Source organism: Ictidomys tridecemlineatus, chromosome 12 (assembly GCF_052094955.1).
Source record: "Ictidomys tridecemlineatus isolate mIctTri1 chromosome 12, mIctTri1.hap1, whole genome shotgun sequence".
Lineage (NCBI taxonomy): Eukaryota > Metazoa > Chordata > Mammalia > Rodentia > Sciuridae > Ictidomys > Ictidomys tridecemlineatus.
In genome coordinates, this window is record NC_135488.1 from 17,114,697 (window position 1) to 17,133,394 (window position 18,698).

General features: G+C 36.3%; 1 protein-coding gene and 1 long non-coding RNA gene across 2 annotated transcripts in view; one reads left to right on the plus strand and one right to left on the minus strand.

The window, feature by feature from the left end:
- The window catches only part of LOC144369545 (inactive N-acetylated-alpha-linked acidic dipeptidase-like protein 2), a 156,710-nt gene that overhangs the window by 2,939 nt on the left and 135,073 nt on the right, over window positions 1–18,698 (minus strand). The window lies entirely within an intron of this gene.
- LOC144369073 (uncharacterized) lies at window positions 4,504–12,547 on the plus strand. The gene is made up of 2 exons (XR_013428529.1): window positions 4,504–4,976; window positions 11,593–12,547. It is a non-coding gene; the product is annotated as an uncharacterized LOC144369073 (long non-coding RNA).

Sequence of the window (18,698 nt, forward strand, 5' to 3'; positions counted from 1 at the left end):
TTTAGTTAAATCAATGCTTCTGATGGTAACCTCTAAATCTTCTAAACATCTTTGTATTACCACGTGATGCCACCAAAATTGAACTTTAGTCCAACAAAATGCAGAGATTTCAACAGCATATCTGTATCAGGCTGCTTAAATGTTTCTTCTTTCTAATTATGGATCAATATTATTCCAATTAGGTCAGACCCGGAATGGATCCATAGTCTGTCAAAAGTCACAGGTCTGGAAGGAAAACTGAGTGGAAGTGAAAAAAAATACATTTGAAGAGTTTCTATGTCAATAATCTGTACTTTACAACCACAAAAATGTATACCACTTAGTGAACCATTCATGCTCTTAGATACATCTGCTTCAGTACATTTCAGAAAGTTTCTCTACATAAAGAATGGACTGTATTAGCATGGCTCTAAATCAATAAATCAGAATCCTATTTGCATACACACAACATGCATCTCAGCATGGCATGTAGAGACATCAGACCTAATTAAAATATTATTTAATTGAAATCATTTTAGTAGCTATCATGTTTAAAATAACATTAATTCCACCCTCATGCCTATCTCCCCTCATCTGTAACAATTTGGATCTTATAAATGTAATTCATACAGTCATCCTGACCCACACACAACACAAAGAGACTACTAAAAGGAAAGTGTAATACATTATTGATGACACTAATGAAATTACAACACACATCACTCATTTTAATGGGTCTGTTTCAATGACACATCATGGTGACCAGGAAAGAGCAGTGCCAAACTCAGAAACCTAATTAATAACTCCCAGCAGCATTGGTGAGGGAGATGAAGTGTCTTTACTCAACTGACAAATCTTTCCCATTCAACTAATGCAAAAGAAAACTGGAAAAAAAATGAATTTTGAAATAAAGGCATTTAAAATCTTCATGAGTCATTACCCTGTGTGTGAATTAGCAATTAATTATGGAAATGATAACTCTCTTTCAAATATTCCTTTGTATATTCATCAATGGCACAGGATGCCACTCATTGTAAACCTGAATTAACATTCATTATACCTCATGTTGAGAAACTCTTAATGAAATCACACTAAATAATAAGTCATGTCTTGCAAAGCTGATTGTGTATACATGTTGAATGCAAAGAGAAAGGGCTAGCTCTAGTTCTCATAATTGTTTCTAATTATTTTAGGGATTGTACTAACTGTACTCCATAGTTAACAGTGGACTATTATATTTATATCAATATTCGAAAAAAAATATTTGACTTGGATGAAAATTCACTAAACACATGTCTACCCTATTTAAAGTGCAAACAAATATCCTTTCAGTTAAATTTGAATTTTGTCTCTCCTAGTCAAAGCAGAAGGAAAATTAAGACCATGGTTGATATTGTCAAGTCTTAAACTTATGCTCCAGACATCTGAGACAGAAAGACATGCATGGTAGATGGTTTGAAAAAATGGACTGGGGATCTAGCTCAGTGGTAGAGTGTGTGCTTAGCATGCATGAGATCTGGGCTCAATCTCCAGCACCAATAAACAAACAAACAAACAAATAAATAAATTTTAAAAATGGCTACAATGAGTCCTCTTTCTGTTATTAGACTCCATTAAAACTTGACTTTGCATCTCATTCCATCAAGGTAAAGAATTTATTTGAATGCTTGAAAGTGGTTTGGCCTTAATATTTGCTTTGAGAAATAAGAGTGTGGCATACTTACTATGCGAAAGCCTCAATAGATCCTACATGCTGCCGTTCTGTCTCTTCCCCAAGCTATTGTGAAATTCATACTGGGTTACCTGCTGGAAGAACAGGTACCACACGGAATACCGAAGACCTGAACAGCGAGGCCTTCCTTTTCCAGTTAAAAATCAGATGAGTTGGTGCTCATCTTGTTAAGACAACCAGTGCTCACTGATTACAGACACAAACACAGCTAGGACAGAACCTCTCCATCCCAGACCAAGAACCACACAACTGACTTCAGCCTAAATGGTCAAGCTAAAGAAATATGGACAAAATAAACAATTATCATTTCAAGCCACTAAATTTTGGAATGATTTTCAAAAGATAGGTGATATAATTTGGTAGTGCTTCTTTTCTGGAAGAGAAAGGTTTATGTTGATATAAGAATGAGTTCTCTGTTATCTTTTAACACATTGACAGGGTACAAGGTGTAGTAGGATTATACAAGTCTTCAAATGACCAACTAAATTCAGAGAACAATGAGAAAATCATGTCAAACAGTCCTCATGAGGTACACATTACAAAGTTTATTTGTGTTGATTCATTCAGTTTTAAAGTTGTTTACAGAGTGCCAAGTGGGATTTTTTTTTTTCGTTAAACACACACAAAGTCAACCAACATTATGAACTGAATATTTGTGTTCCTTCAAATTTATATATTAAAATCTTATCCCCACAATGTGATAGTACCAGGAAATGAGGGCTTTGGAAAGTAAATAGGTTTAGATGAGGTCATGAGGGTGAAACCTCCAGCAAAAGACTATTGCCATTATGAGAAGAAAAAGCAAGAACACAGCTTCTTGTCTCCACTATGTGAGAATACTGCAAGAAGGCAATGGTCTGCAACCCAGGAAGTGGAGTCCTCTCCAGAACCCAACCATGATGGTACCTTGATCATAGACTTCCCAGGCTCTCTACTGTCAGAAGGACATGTGTATTGTTGAAGTCATCCATTTTATGCTATTTTGTCTTAGGAAGTCTGAGTTAAGAAAATTATATAAATATAAAGTATAGATCATTTTGCTGTGGTATAGCCCAAGAAATGGACAAAAATTATCCTATTTGTTTCCACTCTTATTCTGCTATATTTTATATTTAATATCAAAGATAAACAACAATTTTTCTATTTAGTTATTGTCAAGACATCTCAGTCCACATAACTACATTGTTTTTCAAGAGAAGTTTCCTGAATAAGAGGTTATCTTTTAGGATATTTCAGAAAGACTCTCCTTCCATGCGATAGAGTACATGATGGCTGGCCAACAAGAAAAATTATATTTTTACACTTAGAAACCTTCTGATAATTCCAAAGGGGAAACAGAAATTATATGAAGATTATCACAATTCTTAGAACCTTCCAGAATTTTAAGAAGATGGTAGTACTGTTTACTACTTATTTCATGCTCACATAATTGGTTTCTTATTTTAATTGGTCTCTTATTTTTATTTTTTTTCACTGCTATTACTTACTTTCCCACCACTAACGAATGTATGACCTGAAGCTTAATATTTAGATAACTTTCTTTTAACTTATTTGGAACCCATTATCTCTTAGTATTTCAACTTTCATTCCATAGAAAAGACCTTTACACTTCAAAGACAATTTCACTTGAATACCCTAAAGGTCTTTTGACAAATAATAAAGATGCATTTCCTTTACACTTACACCCCAAATATTTGCATTTGCCCTTTCTCCATTATTCTTTTAGCTACTTTCATTAACTCTGGTAAACAGTAATGCCCAGGTCAAAAAAAAAGGGCAATTCAGGTTTTTCTTTCATTTATATTTGATTCCAATGAGAAGGATATGATGGATTTGTTTTGGAAAGTTCACTCTAAAGGAAAAAGTTCATAATTTAGCTATATCTATTTAAATAAAGTGAGTAACAGAGTCAATATTGATCTTTTTTGCTTATTCTACTTAACAGCATTTTTTAACATCCTAGATGAGGAAGTCACTGCGTTACGTGCTCAGGGAAACAAAAGACAACTTTATTGTCTGTGTTGGAAACAAAGGACATAAACAAAAAGTTAAAATATTATTTAAGCATATTATATAAATAATTATAAACATTATTTTCCATATAATTATAATTTTATATAGTTATTATTATAGATATAAAGTTATTTTTCATATTATTATCCATATGTTTAAAATATTATGTGGAATATTATTTAATTTTATGTCTTACAATTTCCCCTTATTCTATGCATGTTAAACTATTAGAAAATTTTGCTTCAATATAAGTATTCTATCTTATAGCCTTTGCCATAATGCAGTAAAAAGTCTGTAACTATTTCTCATAGTAGAGATTCTTTGCCTTTTGGTTTAGAAAACTACAGAGATAGTTCTTGATAATATCAATTTAACTTGGGTGATCTGATTCCAATTGCCATAATATGGATTTCAGAAATAGGCATATGACCAAGTTTGGGAAATTAAATTAGAAGGGAAACTTTCTACAGGATTGTAAGAGTGGTAATTCCTTCAATTTCTGAGAAAAGTAATAAAAGCTAATCCTTTTTCTCCTTTTCAATAGCATGGTTAACAGAATCAGAAACTGTAAATGCCACGATTTTTTCCCCCCAATGGAAAACCAGTCTCTAGATGAAGCTGATACAGTATCCTGTAGGGTATTTAACATCCTAGATGAGTAAGTCACTGTGTTACATGCTCAGAGAAACAAAAGACAACTGTAAAGCTGAGAAATAAAAGTAAATTAAATCTTACTGATATGATTGATATGTGTAACCAAACTAACCTAAAATCTTCCCTTCTGTTGAGAGCCACAGCCAAAGGGGCCCCAGCAAACTTCCAGCTGCCAGCAAGCTTCAGACTGCCCCAGCAACATCTAGCTGATTGGCTCCTCTGCGGTGATGTTCATTGGGCTGTTTCCCTGCCCTTCAGACTGCCAGCTGATGATTGGCTCACAGCGGCCCCAGCAACATCTAGCTGATTGGCTCCTCCACGGAGCTGCTCATTGGGTGACTTCTTTGGCTCTGCCCACGCAACCCAGCCAATCGGCCTCAGGAGCAGGAGGATTGTGGGAGGTTGGGAGGCTGGTGTGGGGGAGAGAGGCTTGTGGAAGCCGGTGGTGGCAGTTGGGCTCTGAGGGTTTTTCCCTGGAGCTGTTTTGTTTGGCGTTTGTAGTTCTAAAAATAAAGTTAGTTTCTTTTTGACAAGTGGCTCCTGATTTGTGCCAAGCCAGACTTCGGCATTTGGTGGCTCGCACGGGGAGCAACTGAGGGTAAGTAAACTGCTCGCCCCTGAGGGCAGGGCGAGAGGATGGGTAGCCATTCTAAGTCTCCTCTTTTGTTTTGCTTCGTTTTTGTTTTAACTTTCCTGTCCCTGGAGATGAGTAAGAGGGAAGAAAAACCACTCACATCTGAGGAAAAACTATTTGCGTTTGAGGAACAGATAGGGAGAAAGGACGGATGCACACGTCAGGAGGATAGAAAGGCTGATATAATGATTTTGTGTGGTTCCATTTTTATTGGATTCTGTCTCGGTTTTATTTGCTGTTATCTTGCTGGGTTGTATTATAGTAGAAATACGGGATCAGCAATTAGTAAAAAACAAACCGAAAGACTGTTAAGTAAATTGTTAGAGGAAGGAGGCTTCCCAGTAAAATCAAGAGCAGTCAGGGCATACGTTGATATAATACAAAAATATAGCCCATGGCTTTTTAAGGAGGAGCTGTTAGATATATCACAATGGAACCATCATGGTGAAGATTTAAAAAGAATAGAAAAGAACAACCCAGGGACTCTGCCAGTTGGCACATTGCCATTGTGGACGAACGTATCTGGTTTGCTTAGTCCAAAGCCTTCAGTTCAGACAGAGGTAGAGGAAGAAGAAGACATATTGATTCAAGTAGAAGAGGAAGTCTCTCAAGTTAGTTAGAAAGAGGAAAAGATTCAAGTAAAAGAGAAGGTCTTTCGAGATAGTGAGACAGAGGAAGGAAGTTTAGAGCAGAAAAATCTATCAGGGGAAAAGTTAAAACAGGAGACTGCTAATAAGACCTTTTTATTAGAGAGCGTAAGTGTCCAACCAACAGCACCACCTCTACAGGAGACTGCTACTAACAGCATTCTATCACCAGAGGGCGTAAGTGTTCAACCAACAGCGCCACCTCTACTGGAGACTGCTACTAACAGCACTCTATCACCAGAGGGCGTAAGTGTTCAACCAACAGCGCCACCTCTACTGGAGACTGCTACTAACAGCACTCTATCATCAGAGGGCGTAAGTGTCCAATCAACAGCACCACCTCCATATGCTAAGAGACTCCCAACCCCCGCAGTTGATAGTTGGGATCCTGAGACAGGATCTCAAGTATGCCCTGTATTTGAGGTAGGAGGGCAGCGAACTTACCAGGGTTTAAATTTCAAATCAGTGAAGGAGCTAAAAGAGGCTGTAACAACCTATGGTCCTCAAGCACCCTTCACTGTAAGCTTGGTCGAATCCATTACCAACTTAAGCATGACGCCAGCAGATTGGGCTAGTTTGTGTAAAGCTGTGCTAAATGGAGGACAATACCTGTTATGGAAGGTTGCCAATGAGGAATTTTGCAAGGAGACGGCTAGTCGAAATGCAGCAGCTGGTTATCCTCAGAGAAATCTAGATATGTTGTTAGGAAAGGGACCTTATGAGGATCGGCAGCAACAAAATGCATATGATCCTGGTGTATATTTACAAATTGCTGTAGATGCAGTTAGGGCATGGAAGACTTTACAAGAACCTGGAGGTTTACAAGGTCAATTATCTAAGATAATACAAGGAGCTAATGAACCTTACGCTGAATTTGTAGATAGGCTTATTCAAACAGCTACCAGAATTTTTGGGAATACAGAACAAGCAATGCCATTTATAAAACAACTGGCTTATGACCAAGCGAATCGTTGGTGTAGAGATATCATTAGACCATGGAAACAGGAAGATTTAAACACATATATTAAATTATGTAGAGACATTAATGAACAAGGGCAAATTGTGGCAGCTGCAGTAAAACAGGCTTTAGATGCCAGAGACATTAATGAACAAGGGCAAATTGTGGCAGCTGCAGTAAAACAGGTTTTAGATGCCAGAGACATTAATGAACAAGGGCAAATTGTGGCAGCTGCAGTAAAACAGGCTTTAGATGCCAGGCCAAGAACATGCTACAATTGTCAACAAACAGGACATTTTAAAAGGAATTGCCCCATAGGAGGAGGGTTTAACAAAACTAGGTATCAAACAAGTAGAATACCGGGTATTTGCCCACGATGCCGTAGAGGGAGACATTGGGCTAATGAATACCGTCCTCAAACCACCATAGAGGGTACTCCATTATCAAAAAACGAACAAGGACAAGGTGTTTATCCACAATATCGTGGACAAAGGCATCGGGCTCCGTTGCCAAAAAATGGACAGGGACCCCAATGCTCCGGGGCCCCAAACCACAAATATACGGAGCACTGGAGGAACCCAGCAACCCCAGCAACCCCATCAGGGTAGTGCCCAGCACATCAGATCCCTCATCAGACAAACCAGAGGGAGCGCAGGGTTGGACATCTGCGCCTCCACCAAATCAGTACTAACTCCAGAGATGGGAGTTCAAATCATTCCCACAGGGGTAAAAGGACCTCTTCCCAAAGGAACAGTAGGCTTATTATTGGGACGCAGCTCTTCTACTCTAAAAGGACTTTTGATAAGTCCTGGAGTAATTGATTCCAATTATGAAGGTGAAATAAAAATTATAGCCAGTTCTCCAAAGGGTATATCAGTAATTTCACCAGGAGATAGAATAGCACAGTTACTAATAATACCAAGCCTACATGATAAATTTTCCAGTCATGTTGTAGAAAGAGGTTCCAAGGGATTAGGCTCCACAGGTGTAGATTGGGCTATGCTTTCTTTAAATTTAGATTCTCGCCCCATGCTAAAACTAAATATTCAAGGACATGAATTTAATGGGCTACTGGATACAGGTGCAGACCTTAGCATCATCTCTCGTCAAGAATGGCCAAAACATTGGCCATTACAACAAGCCACTCAATCGCTTCGAGGCCTAGGAGTGGCGACTAATCCCGATAGAAGTGCAATGCTATTAGATTGGAAGGATCCTGAAGGATGTGAAGGAACTATACAGCCATATGTATTGGATCATCTTCCCGTAAATTTATGGGGACGAGATGTCTTAGATCAATTAGGTTTGACATTAACAAATAATATCAATCAAAATGCACCCACTATTATGGCTAGACAAGGTTTTAGGAAAGGAAAAAGATTAGAAAGACAAGAACAATGTATAGCAGCACCAATACAAATAGATCAAGGAACAGACAGACATGGGTTGGATTTTCAGAAAGGGCCACTGAGACAATAAAAATTACATGGAAATCAGAAAGACCAGTATGGGTTCCTCAGTGGCCCTTGACTAAAGAAAAGACACAAGTAGCCCATGATCTGGTCAAACAACAATTAGCGGAAGGACATATACAACCTTCTGTATCTCCCCATAATACTCCCATTTTTGTCATCAAAAAGAAATCTGGTAAATGGAGATTACTGCAAGATTTAAGAGCCATTAACAATGAAATGGTCATTATGGGACCTGCTCAATCGGGGATTCCTCAATTGTCTGCTTTGCCAAAAACTTGGTATGTTTTAGTTATAGATATTAAAGATTGTTTTTTTTCAATTCCAATTCATCCTGAGGATAGTCCACGTTTTGCATTTACTATCCCTGCACTAAATCATGAAGGTCCTGATCAGAGATATGAATGGAAAGTACTCCCTCAAGGGATGGCTAACAGCCCAACTATGTGTCAAATTTATGTTAACAAAGTAATCCAGCCACTTAGAAATCAAAATCCTGAACTACAAATATTTCATTATATGGATGATGTATTATTAGCACACAAAGCTAAAAACACATTGCTAGAATGTTATGCCACACTTACAAACTTATTAAAAAATTATAATCTAGAGATAGCAATAGATAAAGTACAATTAAATTTTCCAATTAATTATTTAGGAGTTCTATTATCCTCAACCATGGTCCGTCCACCAAAAATTCAAATACGAGTAGATCAACTCAAATCACTTAATGACTTTCAAAAGTTATTAGGAGACATAAATTGGATAAGGCCTTATCTAGGTATTCCAACAGGAGAATTGGGACCTTTATTTGATATCCTAAAAGGTCCATCAGATCCAAATTCACCCCGAATGTTAACGCCTGAAGCAAGAAAGGCATTAAAAATCATTGAAACATATATGGAAAATATGCATTTGGATAGAATTGATATAAGTTTGCCTTTATTATTTATTGTACTACCAACAAAAAATATTCCTACAGGAGTATTTTGGCAAGAAGGTCCATTATTATGGATACATTTATCTTATTCTCCTAACACTATTCTTACTAGATATCCTGAGGCTGTAGGACAATTAATACTCAAAGGAATAAAAACAGCAAAGGCAGTGTTTGGAATTTCTCCCCATAAAATTATTACTCCATATACTATGAATCAAATTGATGAATTAGCTAATGAGTTAAATACTTGGGCAATAATAATGTGCAAATCTAATGTTTCATTTGATAACCACTTACCATCTAATCCTTTATTGTCTTTTTGGTCATTGCATCCTGTAATTTTTCCAAAAATGACAAGAAAAACACCTATCATGAATGCTCCAAATATATTCACTGATGGGTCAAATAATGGTACAGCAGCAATAGTTACACCTGATCAAACTTTTACATTTTTAGTACCCAAACAATCAGCTCAAAAGATAGAGCTTAATGCAGTATTACAAACTTTTGTGATGTTTAAAGATTCTGTATTTAATTTATTTTCTGATAGTCAGTATATAGTTAATGCTATAGTATCCCTTGAAGATGCTGGTAGAATTTCCCCTTCTTCTACTGTTTTCTCTTTGTTTTCCACTATACAAAGTTTAATCTGGGACAGAAAAGATCCATTCTTTATAGGACATATCAGGGCACATACAGGATTGCCTGGAGCCCTTAGTTTAGGCAATGATTTAGCAGATAAAACTACACGTGACATACATATTTTCTCTGTACTAGAAGAAGCTATAAATTTTCATGAAAGATTCCATGTCAATGCTAATACTTTACAAAAGCGTTTTAAAATAACTAAGGAACAAGCTAGACAAATAATAAAACAATGTTAAAATTGTGTGACCTTTTTACCACAAGTTAACCTTGGAGTCAATCCTAGAGGATTGATGCCTAACCATATTTGGCAGATGGACGTCACACACTTGCCAGAATTTGGAAAATTAAAATATTTGCATGTTACAGTTGATACTTCTTCTGGATTTTTGATGGGCTCCCTTCATGCCGGCGAAAAAACTAAAGATGTTATAGCTCATTGCTTACAAAATTTTGCCACTGTGGGCATTCCAAAACAGTTAAAAACAGATAATGCCCCTGGTTATACGTCTACTTCTTTTAAACAATTTTGCTCATCATTTGGCATTACTCATATAACAGGAATCCCATACAATCCACAGGGACAAGGCATAGTTGAAAGAGCTCATCAAACTATTAAAATGTACTTATTAAAGCAAAAAGATGGAATTGGGAAGGGGTATATATTCCCCAAAGATAAACTTAAAATAACCCTTTTTACTCTAAACTTTTAAAATTTGGATTCATCAGGACTTAGTGCTGCAGAAAGGCATATGTGTCCAAAAAATGTACATAAGCCCAAGGTACTTTGGAAAGATATTCTAACAGGTCAATGGAAAGGTCCTGACCCAGTAATTGTCTGGAATCGGGGGTCTGTTTGTGTGTTTCCACAGGAAGAACAGCAGCCGATTTGGATTCCCGAGAGATTAACCAAGGTTCTGACCCAGAACAGCAGCCGATTTGGATTTCAGAGAGATTAACCAAGGTTCTGACCCAGTGATTGTCTGGAGTCGGGGGCCTGTTTGTGTGTTTCCACAGGGAGAACAGCAGCTGATTTGGATTTCGGAGAGATTAACTAAAATCCTGACCCAGTGATTGTCTGGAGTCGGGGGTCTGTTTTTGTGTTTCCACAGGGAGAACAGTAGCCGATTTGGATTCCAGAGAGATTAACTAAAGCGATTTCTACAGACCAAAAAGAAGATGATTTAGCTCAAATCCATAATAGCTGATATCCAAAACTCCAATTTGGCTATCCTTACATCTGCAACAGAACCAGGATGCTTTTTTCAATATCTATTTTATTATTGCCCTTTCCCATATCATGAAGTTCTATTTTATTTTTTTGAGCTCATACAGACCTAGGTTAATGTTTTGCTGATCAGTTCTATTTTTTTTTTTGACTATAGAGTTTTTAAACATTGCAATAGAGATTTTACCTGTAAAAAGTTATAAGGCCTTTACTATTATGTTATGTGTTGTATGTATTATATTATGTGTGCACACTTGTGTTTTGTGTTATATGTTTGAATGTACATATGTCCAATGTACGTATTTCCATATATTATATATGATGAGCGCTCATGAAAAGATGGATCCAAATATTTTTTTTTTATTCACGTGATTTAAATGGTTTAATTTAAACTGGGTAAATAACTGTTAAGAATTGTTTTAATATGTAAACAAAAAAGGAGGTTAACAGATCTGTTTGTTTACTCTCACCTTTCGTTTTCATTATATTTAATAATTCTCTTCACTATAATGTAAATTGTTAAGAAAATTGTTTTCTTTTAGTGCCTTCTGAAATGTTACCTAATTTTTTCTTTAGCCATTATTGCCAGAATTTCTATCTTCATCCCAGTGCCGATGAAGATAATATAAATTGTTAAGAAAATTGTTTTCTTTTAGTGTCTTCTGGAATGTTACCTAATTTTTTCTTTAGTCATTATTGCCAGAATTCCTATCTTCATCCCTGTGCCGGTGAAGACAAAGATAAAACTAATCTACAGTTTCTGCAATAGCCATCATTGAACTGCTTACAGAATTTGCACTGAACTGCTTACAGAACTATGTGTCACTTGTATGCATTGTGAACTATCTGTTGGTGCAGCGACTTGTGGTAGTGTTGGGGTATTTTTGCTGATGATATCATCGGTGGTACAATTTTCCCAAAAGGAGCCGTCAATTGACTTGGTATATCTTCCTCCCTTCTGCTTGTCATGATCATTCAGCTAAAATTTGGGGGTCAACAGAGGTGAGGCAAAGAACCTCACCCCCCCCCCCCGCTGAGACCTCTCCACAGGTGTGGCTGTATACTGGACCGGTAGTCAATGACGGGTAAGATCCAATTACAATGGTACCAACCTAAGACAGGAGGCTGATGCCCTGAGGTCAGCTCATCCGAAGACGGGTAAGGACCATATGTATTGGACAACCTAAGGCAGGCACGGTCCATAAGCCACATGCTTGTTGCTTAAACAGAGAGGGGGAGATGTTGAGAGCCACAGCCAAAGGGGCCCCAGCAAACTTCCAGCTGCCAGCAAGCTTCAGACTGCCCCAGCAACATCTAGCTGATTGGCTCCTCTGCGGTGATGTTCATTGGGCTGTTTCCCTGCCCTTCAGACTGCCAGCTGATGATTGGCTCACAGCGGCCCCAGCAACATCTAGCTGATTGGCTCCTCCACGGAGCTGCTCATTGGGTGACTTCTTTGGCTCTGCCCACGCAACCCAGCCAATCGGCCTCAGGAGCAGGAGGATTGTGGGAGGTTGGGAGGCTGGTGTGGGGGAGAGAGGCTTGTGGAAGCCGGTGGTGGCAGTTGGGCTCTGAGGGTTTTTCCCTGGAGCTGTTTTGTTTGGCGTTTGTAGTTCTAAAAATAAAGTTAGTTTCTTTTTGACAAGTGGCTCCTGATTTGTGCCAAGCCAGACTTCGGCACCCTTCCTTTCGATTTTCAATTTGAGGAGTATTATGGTTTAGGTATGAGGTATCCCCCAACAGCTCATGTGTGAGACAATGCTGGAACATTCAGAGGTGAATGATTGGGCTTTAAGCTAATCCACTGATAGGGATTAACTGGGTAGTAACTGTAGGCTGGGTAGGGTGTGGCTGGAGAAGGTGGCTCACTGGGTGCATATTTTGTCTCTGGTGAGAAAACTTTCTTTCTTTGTTTCCTGAGCTGCCTTCCTCTGTCATATTCTTCCACCTTGATGTTCTGCCTTATCTTGTGCCCTGAACAGTGTGGTTCTCCATCTATGGACTGAGATCTCTGAATCCATGAGCCCCAAATAAACTTTTCCTTCTTTAAAATTGTTCTTTGCAGGTCTTTTGGTCACAGGGGTGAAAAAGCTGATTAAAACAGTAGGTAAAGTTATGTTACTCTTCAAGCCAATTTCAACCAGTTTTATGTTACTTTCAATCAAATGTATCCATATATACAATATTTATTGATTTGCTAGGTGATTATTAGAACATGTGCATATTTATTTAATAGCTGTAGATGTGATTTTATTTTGAACTAAATAATTTGGAAAATTCATTTACTTGACATTTAAATATGACTGTTTTGGGATAAAAATGGCATGGTTTCTTTTCTATAACAAACATATTATTCAAGATAAACACTTCAAAATCAACAGAATATTGTAATGTTTGCTTAATCTTAGCTGGAAGGAAAAATAAATATGAAGTATAGTGATTGACCTATTGAAGCTATGAATATTGATCTCAAAGTTTGAAAGTACTTAATGGACAAATGTTTTAATATTAAATTACTCAGAGACTAGAAATATTGCATTTCATATTTTAAGAAATTGTTACAGATGCTGAAGTACCAAATATTCACTTTGAAAATGTGATAAGAAATAATATTTTAAATGAACTCTCTGGCATTGTTCCTTCACAATTTGCTCAAAATTTATTGATACATTACTATCTGTAACTCTTAGCATAAGGAAATAAAAAGGCTTTGGTTTTAATCTGTAAACAAATGAAGCATAAACAATTTACTATGTATTTTTTTTTAAAAAAGCTAAAATCATCTGATTTAATAGTACTATTAATTTTCTCAAAATACATGTACTAAGGCTGGGGTTGTGGCTCAGTGGCAGAGCACTTGCCTTGCACACCTGAGGCTCTGGGTTCAATTCTCAGCACCACATAAAAATAAATAAACGCAATAAAGATATTGTGTCCATGTGTAATTGAAAAAATATTTTTAAAAAAGTACTAGATAGGCAAACTTCTATTGATTATGTTAAAGTTAAAAAAAATACAAATTGTGAGTAGATAGTAGAAATAGTTTTATGCTTTGGGAATTCTAAAAGGAGATTCCTTCATTCATTTTAGCCAAGAATGTCAGAGGGCTAAAGAGGGCTCTCGAGTCTCTGACACAAAGTAGGAGTGCATCTAGTTATACCATCCAGAAAAAAAAAATAATGTCTTATTTAAGAATAAATAAATGTATGTACATGTATACTATACATTTAGTTTCATAAATCATTTAATGGTTACAGATGTGATGGAAGATATTAAAAACCCGACAGTAATCAAAGGAAGCCGAATATTCGAAAGCACTGACAAAATCTTCTACAGGAATAGTCAGTTTAAAGCATTGATACCAGAGACCCCATCATTGCATGGGGAACACTCCACCATGGAAATACTGCTGTTTGTCAGCATTCGATCAACCCCAGCCAGTCTTGATCCCATCTTCAATGAATAATTTGGAATAGTTCTACCTCTTTGTTTCACTTCTTTCAGATTTGAAGTCCTTGGAGGTTCTCATGCAATTAGCTGAGCTAAGGTCACATGCCTGTACTGTAGATCAGGTATAAAATATGTCTTGTCACTAAATTCTAGGTCTCCCCTCATATGGGAAAGAGGCTCCGATATCAAACACTCAAAAATAATCTAAAAAACAGCAACCCAGACAATATTCACTGCACTGGTTGCTGGGAAAGAAAAGTGAATTTCAAGAGGATTTTTTAAATGAATTATTCTCTATACTGATGTTGTATTGGACAGTGTTTTTCCTCCTCAAATTAGTTGATAAGTACTCTGTAATATTCCAGCAGAGGCTATTAAATTAAATGTGAATAAGAATAACCTGACATACATTTGAGTCAGATAGGATATATGTCAAGGTCATTGTATTTTCATGTGTAACTAATTAAACAAACAAACAAATAAATAAATTTTTAAAAATAATTTAAAAAGAAAAAAGAATAACCTGAGGGCTGGGATTGTGGCTCAGCAGTACAGCACTCTCCTAGCACCTGCAAGGCCCTGCGTTCGATCCTCAGCACCACATAAAAATAAATAAATAAAATAAAGATATTGTGTCCAAATACAATTAAAAAATAAATATTAAAAAAAGAATAACCTGAGAAATTTTAAACTGCTTAAAAGATTCTGATGCAATGGATCTGAGATACCTTCCATGAATTTGTATATTTTTTCCTTCTCCCTGACTTACCCATATTAAGCAATACGTACATATACTCCACAGTCCCTCCAGTGAGTTTTTCATTTAGCAACTGGTCTTATTTTGTTCTCAAACTAGTTTCCTCCAGGGACTTACGTAATTATATACAAAATTACATGATTTAATTAACACTGTATAAATAGTTACATATTAAGTGTGAAGGAAATAGTTATTTCTGTGAAAATGAACCCGAATGTTTTGGGAAACTTCACAAAGATTAATTGATACAAAGTATTGGTGCATTACATGTGGAGAGGTAATTGAAAAGATTATCAGGGAAGGGAGGAGTAGAGTGATGCATAAAAAAAATCTGCATTTAGACTGTTTTGCAAGTAAACTGCGAAAAATGGGGATATTGAAACTGGAAATTTTAGATGATGTCTCACTTGTGCAGTTTAAAGAAGAGAGAAAAATCTAAAATTACAATTGTCAGAAAAATACTTTAAAAATGTGCTTCATCCCTTATCAAAAGAGTGGTGACACATGCTTCAGTTAAAACAAATTGGTTTCTCAAACATTTGAACATCTACTAGTTCTGCTTGTTTCAGATTCAAGGACGTTCACCCTCCGGGCAGTTGGACAGCCAATGCTTTACTCTTAAAAACAAAACAGCCATAATCTTGAATTCCAGTCTTTATGGACTAGCAGTGATGGCTTGAAGTTTTCGATGAACAGTGGATATGGGCTGTTGAGGGGCTCATTACTTAGACTTATATTCACAGACCTGACTTCATTTAAGATTGCTTAGCCCATTTCCTTTGTAATTATTCCAAGGAAAAGGATAAGGATATATAAATCACATTATTAAAGTGAAGGGAGAAAGTCATAATCATTTGGTTTTGCTGATTAAGGTTAAGTCAAACCCAGTAATTTCTTCTAAATGTTATTCAAAATTCTCTGACTTTGCTGGTTATAAAATCAGAATCAATTTTTTTTGGGGGGGGCAGGGATTGAATTTAGTGGCACTCAATCACTAAGCCACATCCTCAGCCCTATTTTGTATTTTATTTAGAGACAGAGTCTCATTGAGTTGCTTAGTGCCTTGATTTTGCTGAGGCTGACTTTGAACTTGCAATTCTCCTGTCTCAGCACCCTGAGCTGCTGGGATTACAGGCTTGTGCCACTGTGACTGGCTTTTTGAATTAATTAATTGCTAACTTTCCCCTTTAGTAAGAAACCAGATATTGTGGTCACTGTTTATTTAAAAATTAATCCTATCTTTTCTTAATCAATTAAATTATACCTAAATAAATTGATTAAAATTTATGTGTATTTTAGTTAATAACTATATATTATGAGTGGGTAGTTAGCTCTTTTGCAGAATGTAGATGTTAATGTCTGAAATACAGACTAGTTTTTGAAGCCATTAGTTTTCTCCAGTTGACTGTGTTCTGGTAATCTATGTCCATCCCGTTTCTCTCTTGAAGCCTTATACTGACTGACTCTGTGCAAAAAATAGTACTTGGATCTCTTATCCAGACCCTTTGGAACTGTGGCCCTGAGTTGAGAGGGAGAAAACTAATGGGTTCTTTGCACTAAACATCTTGAAACAAGTCACCTTGACATTTTATTCTATGCTTAGTGAATGTTCTGGCAGACATAATAACCCAATATCCCCCAAACACTTTCACTCATTGAATTCTGTGCCATACAAAAGCCAAGACCTCTAATAGTAAAGTGTGTTCTATGTCGAAATTATATAAATGTCAGGTAGTCAGTGAAATGATTTTTGAATTTCATAAAATACATTAAGATGATTAAGTCTCATGATGTTTCGATTATAAAATTTTTATTTTTTTAACACTTAGAAAAGATGAATTCAGGATGGCCTACATTTTGCTAGAAAAAGAAGAAAGTGGTTACAATGGTATTATTCTCATCATACCTATGAAAATTTAGGAAGACTTTTAAAAGATATTTCATTGAATCTCTCTACCTAGCTCTATACAGCCAGGTAAACTTTGCTTTGCCTTTTGTAATAGAATTTGAAAATTGTTTTTCACTTTCTGAATGGAAATGAGGTACAATGATAACGATCATTAGTGCTACTATTGAACAGCTGTGAATAAATAGAGACTTGGAGGATAAGCCATACAAGCTTTTCCCCCCTGTGGTTTTATTAGCATATAAAGTATCAACTCAGAGAAACACTTCATATCTGATAGCATTTTGGAACCATTTCTTCCTTATTCTTGCTATTTCAGTATTTATCATCTGTATATACATTTTGAGGTATATACATTTTGTATATATATGTATTTGATGTGTGTAAATACATATATATGTTTATATATGTGATACATATATGTATGGATAAGAATAGATATATATGTACATAATCAAAATATATGTGTGTATATGTACAGTAATTCTTTCCTATGATGAAATATGAAAAAAAATCTAAATTCTGTGCCTCCATCCCCAAATCATATAACTGAACAGAAAGCTGTTTATTATACTGTAAAATGCTATGTTTAGTCTCATAAAAATCAAGAATAAAAGACATTCCAAACTCTCTCTCTCTCTCTCTCTCTCTTTATATATATATACACATATATATATCACACTGTGTTTTAAGAGGTAAAGTGCTGGTTGTATTGTTTCATGGGCACCAATGTAAATATGTGGAGGTAGAAAGCCATGGATTTCTTACAGGCTGTAGAATATTTCCACAGCAGCCTGTCTTGGTATTTATCTCAAATCATCATACTCTTCTTTCCATTCCAAGAACCATCTTCAAATCTTAATATTCATTACATATGCTTTATCAAAATAGGACATTATTTATGGAAGTGCTATTTATACCAGTAATCAATTCATTCGATTGCATAGTGTGAGGTTCACCAATATACCTAATTTTTATGATTTATGCTGTAACGGACTCATTTATTCCCTATTGAGGAAGAACAATTTAAAGAAGGAACATATTTGAAAATAATATATACTACATCTAAAACATAATAATTGAGGGAAGTTTAAGAGGGGAATACTAAGTGGTCCGTATCAAAATTATGTCCATCTGGGTCTAAAATCAAGGAGTCCAAACATGGCATTATAACACATATCACTTTGTCTATAATTATTTTTAGCTGAACACACTTGAAAAGCAGCAAATACATGAAGGGTTCTCTCTTCATTATTTTTCTTCCTGAATGCCTGAGATAGAACAAAGATACACTCCTTGGACAGTGGGAGGGGGGAGACATTTTGTCATGAGCAATGAGAAGTAGAGGCCAAGGGAAATGTACAAATTGTGTCCAGGTGAGCCATTTCTTTCTACAGTTCATTGTCCTAGCCCAGTTCCCTTTGTCTTACCACAGTTTCATAAATACTCACTTTTCTTGGTGTAGTATAGGAATTTGGCTCTCAATTTGAGTCTTCAATTTCATTTTATGGCTCCAAGGTACTTAAAAAAATCATCAAACAAATTGTGGTATGCCTTCTTCTATTAATCTCTCAAATGTTAATTTTCAGGGCCAGCCAGAAATGATAAGAGGGTAGAGGTTCAATTTTACCTCTCTATGCCCACAACACAAGCTACCAGACCCATCACCACCATGTTCTGGCC